Raw genomic sequence first — 7,670 nt, 5'->3', positions numbered from 1 at the left:
TTCAGTGTGAATATCATAAGGAACAGCTGAAACTGAAAAAAAATAACATACCAAATTAAATTATATTAAAAAAAAAAGGTCAATACAGTCAGTTGAGGCTGTGATAAATTATATGAATCACATGATTCCAGACTCCAAAAAATCCTGCCTTAGTGCTTTTAAGAAGATGCTGGTAAAAAAAAAAAAAAGGTTCCAGAGGTCGTTTATGGTAATTTTTGGTCTTTCTGCCCAATTTTAACAGAGGAACCAGCCCTGTCCATGCTGCTGAATATTTAAGCGTCTCTGGGGATGTGAAAAGATGATCTATGATTAAATGTAAAGGCTATCATTCATGCATTATTTTACTGAATCAATGCGTTCTTTTTCTAATTGTAGATTTTTGCATGTTTGGAAAGACGATCGTCTGAAATCTCTTCAGACCTGGCTGCAACACAAGAAAAAGCAGAAAAATTCTAGTTGCTCATCCTTTCACCCAAATAATGTAGCAATAATTTCATGCTATACTTTTCCTTTTTTTTTTTTTTTTAATATTACACATAAATATCCTAAAATGTAGCGACGGAGATTTTCGTCTTCATTTAAAAACCTTCATAGAAGATTGAAATATAAATATGGCCTAAAAATAACATTTGGTAGTTATAGAAGTCTAGTAATTTTAGTGTTAAAAAGTTACCTTGTTTTGTGGACATTGAGGATTCAGTCGTGGAAATGGCAGTCATTGTTGCTGAAACAGAAATTGAAATAGTAAAATATGAGCTTTATAAATTACAGTAGAATTGTTTTATTGTTGGGTAAATGCTTATGACACGTAAATTTACTTACATCTTTCTTTGTTGATTGATGAAGCTTTTGGAGTGGACTTTGCTGTTGGAACTACAGTAAAAACATGATGTGTTGATTTATAATGGAAATTGTTTTAAGAATTGTTTTAAGTTCATACAATTCTTTCAGACTTGTTTTTACATTGTATTAAACTAACAATTCTAAGCTAAACAAAAACCAAATATCAACCCAAATGAACCTTTTTAATAGACTTGTACAGTTAAAGTCAGAATTATTAGCCCCCCTTTGAATTTATTTATTTTTTTAATATTTCCCAAAAGATGTTTAACAGAGCAAGGATATTTTTTCTTCAGGAGAAAGTCTAGTCTATTCGCCTAGAATAAAAGTAGTTTTTATTTTTTATGAACCATTTTTAGGACAAAATTATTAGGCCCCTTAAGCTATCTATTTTTTCAATTGTCTACAGAACAAACCATCATTATACAATAACTTGCCTAATTACCCTAACCCGCCTAGTTAACCTAATTAACCTAGTTAAGCCTTTAAATGTCACTTTAAGCTGTATAGAAGTGTCTTGAAAGATATCTAGTCAAATATTATGTACTGTCATCATGGCAAAGATAAAATAAATCAGTTATTAGAAATGAGTTATTAAAACTATTGTGTTTAGAAATTTGTTGAAAAAATCTCTCCGTTAAACAGAAATTGGGGACAAAAATAAACTGGGGGCTAATAATTCTGGGGAGACATTTCTTTTAAGTATTTTTTTAAAAATATATTGCCGTTTGTGTATCATACAGGCCAGAACAAAGGAGATGAGGATCCACGTGCAGTTTAAAAATCAAGAGAAGTCAGGCAGGCAATGTCAAACAAGTACAAATTGGAGCATGAGAGTAATCTAAAGAACGTGGTCAAAATAACAGGCAAATGGCCAGAACAGATGGCATAACAGCATAAACAATAAAACAAAACAAAGGTAAAAAAACACACAGGAAGTCAAGACAAGGAAACCCTTTCGTAATGCTATCAGTGAACAAGACTCAGAACAAGTAAAGTTGGTGTGTAAATGTGTGTATTGACCTTATTCTTCAATGCTGAAGCTTGTTTTTGCAATTGTTTTAGAACTTCCAATTTTGCTTGGAGTTTGCTTGGCATACTGTGAGTGCATAAGCGCTTCCCTCTAAAGCAGGGGTGGGCAAACTCGGTCCTGGAGGGCCAGTGTCCTGCACAGTTTAGCTCCAACACTAATCAAACATGCCTGAACATGCTAATCAGTGTCTTCAAGATCACTAGAAATCTATAAGCAGGTGTGTTTGATTAGAGTTGGAGCTAAACTGTGCAGGACACCGACCCTCCAGGACCGAGTTTGCCCACCCCTGCTCTAAAGGATGAATTCATGGACTACCACTATGATTAATATTAGATATGGATCCCAGGTTTATTTCTTAATCTGACTTTTGAATCCAACATATTAAATCCAAACAGTAACTTTTATCATGGCCTTACATGTTGTTTGCTTTGTTGTGCTGGTTAGCAGGTTTGCCATGGAATGGAGGTCTAGTACTGTGAAAATATCAACATTATCATGAGAGGAATCACTTTTAAAACTTGCTTTCAGTAAATTATTAGTTTTACTCTACAGTTGATGCTAATGAAAAGACATTGGGACATTTTAGTGATGTACAGCAGTAAACCTTCAACATGAAAGCTTGAAGTTGCCTTAAGAAGACTTTAATAGTTACTGTGTACTGACTCATTGCCTGACCTCAGCATGTCGTTTCTGATAAAGATACTGACTGATGTTGAACAAATCCCAATATGTCTCAAGAATTATAATCAACCGTATTCAGCTTCATATTTATGGTCTTTATAACCAGTATGCAGCATTTATATTGTACAATATAAAATAATATAATAATACAATAATATGTACAATATATCTGCTTTATAACCTCTATACAACTTTAATATGTGCTTTAAAAAATCATTTAACAATAGTAATAAAATCATACCTCTGAGTGTGGACGGGTCACTGTGTGGAGATCTGATGTCAGGTTTAGTCTTGAGTGAATAATCACAGCTCAACTGTCTGATGTTTCCTGATCTTCTCAAGAGATCGCTGAGATTTTGATAAAATATACAGAGATGTTGCTCTCCAGATGAACTCCACTGAGAGTCACGGCTGTACAGAAGAGCCCCATCTCCAGTGTAGAAATTACAGGACACATCAGCTCTGACTGAAGCTGGTATTTCACAGATTATGCTAAGCTGATCCTCATATTCACTAACACCGATGATGGGTTTCTGAAGTGTGCCTGTTAAGAGGAAATAACCCACATTTATTAGCAATGCTTCAATGACAGTTCATTAAAAAAAAAACAGCAATTAAATACTTGATATAAACTCTTTAATGAAACCTGAAGATACACATCTGTACAGTAGTTTGTATTTGTTTTGTAATGGATCAATCATTGCGTCTCATTGACAATATTTACAACTAAAATAATATTCCAATATTTTTCACATATGTTGGTATGCCATAGTTTATATTAAAAAGTGCAGATCAAACATGCTGATGCTGAAATTAATTTAATTAAAACTTTGGCAATTAAATATGTTTCCTTACAAATGTAAACATGCTGTTTTTATTGAATATAAATCACTTACCGTAAGTCTGAATCTCCACGAGGAGGTGAAAAACAATGAAGATGAACAACATCACAGCGAGTGTGAGAAAACAGACTGAATGAGACTATAACAAAGGGTGAATTAGGAAGTAGAGCATCAGACCACAGGAAACTATTTGCCGTACTTTATATAGTCAGTATATAGTAGTAGTATATAGTACTTTTATATCCTGGTTTCAGACAGTTGTTTTAGTACTTTCTTTTAGTTAGTAAGCATTCACAAACATCTCCATTTATTGTGCAGTGTGATTTCCAGACTTGTTCACAATACAAGTTGTTTAAATAGCTACAAGACAGACTATTTAAAATATAATATGATATTTTAAAAGAAGGCGACGCAGTGGCCTAAAATAGGGACCTTTAAAATAGGTAAATGTTACAAAACCTGTTTTTTAGCCTTTTTTTCTAGAATAAAAGAACATGTAGCATATTAAAGTATTTTCTTCCTTTATGTAAAGCTGCTTTGACACAATCTACATTGTAAAGATGACAATTTTATTGGTTTTTAACAAGATCATACATAGAAGTATATAATACAGAAGAGGCTGTTTTAATTTTCTTATTTTCCCACTAGGGATGCTCCAATCAGGATTTTTGCAGTCGATACCGTGTACTGATTTCTTGTCATGGTGATCAGCCGATACCAAGTACCGATTCTGATGCTTCAAGCTTTATAATGCATTAAGCACATTTTCCCTCTATGAACCTTAGTATTTATCTAAAGTATGCTATCTGAAGTATAAACCTTAAGAGAAGATCTTGCCTTACTTAAGAGAATAAATTAAGGATACTGCATATAATACCTTAAACACGTCTCTTATAACAATTTAGATGTGAACATGTCATGGCCAGAAGCAGCTTTACAGAAAATAATTCATTCATGCATTTTACTTCGGCTTAGTCCCTTATTCATCAGGGGTCGCCACAGCGGAATGAACCGCTACAGAAAATAATAAAACACAGATATAAAAATTACGAAAAATTACAAACAATGCGATTTGGAAACATTGCAAATGATGAAAGAAGAGTTCAACATGTCTCAATCGAGCAAGTTTGGAGCTCATATTTGATGCTTAAGAATTAAAATGCACACCTGTAAATCTAATTCTTCTTTACTGAAAGGAATAGGCTTATAAACTATTGTTTATTGCAGTGAGTGTATTTCAAGAAATGATATTATTAAATATTCATGTAAAAAAATTATTCGGTTTTATCTAATAATTCCAGCCAGCTTTTAATGAACTTGCAATATTGTCAAAAACACAGAACTTTCAGTTGTTATATGTAAAAAGGCCTAAATGCATGCAAGACCATTCAAATATTTTGCTTATCTCCGACTATTGACAGCAGATCACTCAATGAGAGGGAGAGAGAGGGGGGTTTGCACTTGCAATATCTTTAATTCTCTATTCATTTAATCTAACAAATCTAATGCTTGAACATCACCGCTCCTCTCAAGATCTGTTCTCCTGTTCATTCACTCTCATCGCCATGATTTCTGGGTATTTAATGACTAACTTTTATTTTATTTAGTAACTAATTTTTGGGAATCACAGAGCTGGTATGAATATGCGGGACACTCACGGAGCTTCCGGGAGAGGTCATAAGGTTGGATAAGACACTAGATATGGGCGAACGCTCCGCTCGCGTTACAGCAGTTCAAAACACTGATAATACAATGGCTGCACTTTTAACAAAGAAACCATCTCTCACGCGAGTCACGCCAATAGACTGTATAAACAGATTGCACTGCATCTGAATATATTTTAGCTGTTGTGACATAAGTGAAGCGATTGACCACGCCCCCATGCATCATTTACCTCCTCTCATGTTGTGGCTGCTGTAGGCTATGTTTAAAATACAGATGCGCACATGCATCTTCCTCTGCTTGTAAACACATAAACAAAAAACATGTGCGATTAGTTCATGAGATCGGCCAGATTGGAGAGTACAGATCATGAGTCTGAAATGTGATTTTCTGCCAATACCGATCTTCAACTGATGGATTGGTGGATCCCTATTTCCCACTATCCCCTCAAAATAAAATAAGATTAATTTAAGTAAAATCAAATATATCAAATATGACTAAATTTACAAAAAAAAAGGAAAAGAGATCAAAAATTATGGAAAAGACAAACAGTAATTTTAATCTCAAGAACAAACAGCCATGTTTCACAATAACATAAATATAGGATTAAATATATATATATACAGACATATATATACAGACATATACAGACAGTTTAAAAATGAGAAGCAAAACTGCAGGAGACGAACAGGCTAAAATAACAAACCAAAAGCTCTTTATCTTATCAGGATATCACTATATAACATTAAATAAATAGTCATAGTCAGAGTCTTGCATAGACAAAAGTACACACGAGCATGATACATTTTGAAATAAAAAATTTTGTCTCGCCAGATTGAACAAATATAATAATAGACCTGTTTATCATAACAGCAATGATATATATATATATATATATATATATATATATATATATATATATATATATATATGTATATGTATGTATATATATATATATATATATATATATATATATATATATATATATATATATATATATATATATATATATATGTATGTATGTATGTATATATATATATATATATATATATATATATGTGTGTGTGTGTGTGTATATATATATATAAACAGACATAATAATACAATAAAAAAATAGGAATATGAATAATCACCACTGACCAAATTACGTTTGTGCAAAATGAATATTTTAGTTCAGCTTGATGTTCACAGAGGTCACAGTATATATTCCACAGCACTACATGATGAAAATAATAAATGTGTAAGTAAAGATTGGTCTGTACACAATAAAACTTGATGCTCATCAGTGCATCTACACTAAACTGTATTCTTGATCTACCGTGTTGGACTGAACTGGTGTATCGATGGTGTAGTACAGGTGGTCAACATCCTTAAGAAAGAAAGAAAAAATTATTTAAAATTAATTGAGTTCATATTCTGTACAGGGTGGACTGTGGTTTGCTGTATGACAATGTTAGTACCTTGTTTATATCTTTATTTCCCTGTTTCTCTTTTTTATTCACCACAACATCTGAAATGCAATGCAGAAGCGCCAGATCAGAACATATTTTGTTAGAACCTTTTTGGATCTCTTTTACATTAAGCTTTAATGTGTCTCCACATTTGACACTTCACAAAACAGAATCATCTTTTCTCACACTCATGTGTAATGATAAATGTAGTGTTTCTCCCACTTCCTCCATATTAACTGACGATGATTGGCCGAGCTAGTCTTTAACACTTACATGTGTGCATCTAAAATGCTGATTTCGGCCTAGTGAGGAAATGTTGTCGCTGTTGTGTCTGCAGTAGTGGTTGGAATTTGTGAAATCACAGTGTGTTTTGATAATATATCAACTATATTAAAACTCATATGTGAACAGAATAAGAATGATCTGATTTTCATAAAAGAATGACTTTGTTGAAAATAAAAGAAAGATTTCATCACCTGAGGCCTCATAGATTGGGTTTACAGAAGCCCTAAACGTGTCCTCTGGGTGCTCCAGATCTTGAAAAGAACAGAATGGTCAAGATTCATAAACAGTAATAATAATATTAATAATAATAATTTTACTTCCTTATATTAATATAGTGCTTTTTCTACACACTCAAGGCACTTTAAACATTTTTGGGGTGAATCTCATCATCCACCACTAGTGTGAGGCATCCACCATATTGCACCAGACCGCACACCACACACCAGCTGATTGGTGGACAGGAGACAGAGTGATGAAGGGGATGGTTAGGAGGCCATGATGGAGAGAGGCCAGTGGGCAGATTTGGCCAGGATGTCAAGGATTAAACCCCTACTTTTTTTCGAAGGACATCCTGGGATTTTTTTATGACCACAGAGAGTCGGGGCCTCGGTTTGACGTCTCATTTGTAAGACGGCACTCACTGAGCAGTATAGAGTCCCCGTCAATATACTGGGGCAATAGGACCCACACAGACCGCAGGTTGAGCGCCCCCTGCTGGCCTCACTAACACCACTTCTGGTAGCAACCTAGCTTTCCCATGTGGTCTCCCATCCAGGTACCGACCTGGTGCAACCCTGCTTAACTTGAGTGGGTGACCATGTGAGAGAGGCAGAGAGCTAGCTGCCGGCAAAGAAGAAAACCATCAAAAAAAGAGAG

At 34.0% G+C, this 7,670-nt stretch overlaps 1 long non-coding RNA gene across 1 annotated transcript; it reads right to left on the bottom strand.

Moving 5' to 3' along the window:
* LOC130237775 (uncharacterized) lies at positions 1–2,352 on the bottom strand. The gene is made up of 4 exons (XR_008838574.1): positions 2,290–2,352; positions 823–873; positions 674–724; positions 1–32 (listed from the first exon to the last, which is right to left on the bottom strand). It is a non-coding gene; the product is annotated as an uncharacterized LOC130237775 (long non-coding RNA).
* Between the last annotated feature and the right edge of the window lie 5,318 nt (positions 2,353–7,670).

This window comes from Danio aesculapii, chromosome 11 (genome assembly GCF_903798145.1).
Source record: "Danio aesculapii chromosome 11, fDanAes4.1, whole genome shotgun sequence".
Taxonomy (NCBI): domain Eukaryota; kingdom Metazoa; phylum Chordata; class Actinopteri; order Cypriniformes; family Danionidae; genus Danio; species Danio aesculapii.
This window is presented reverse-complemented; position numbering and strand designations above follow the sequence as displayed.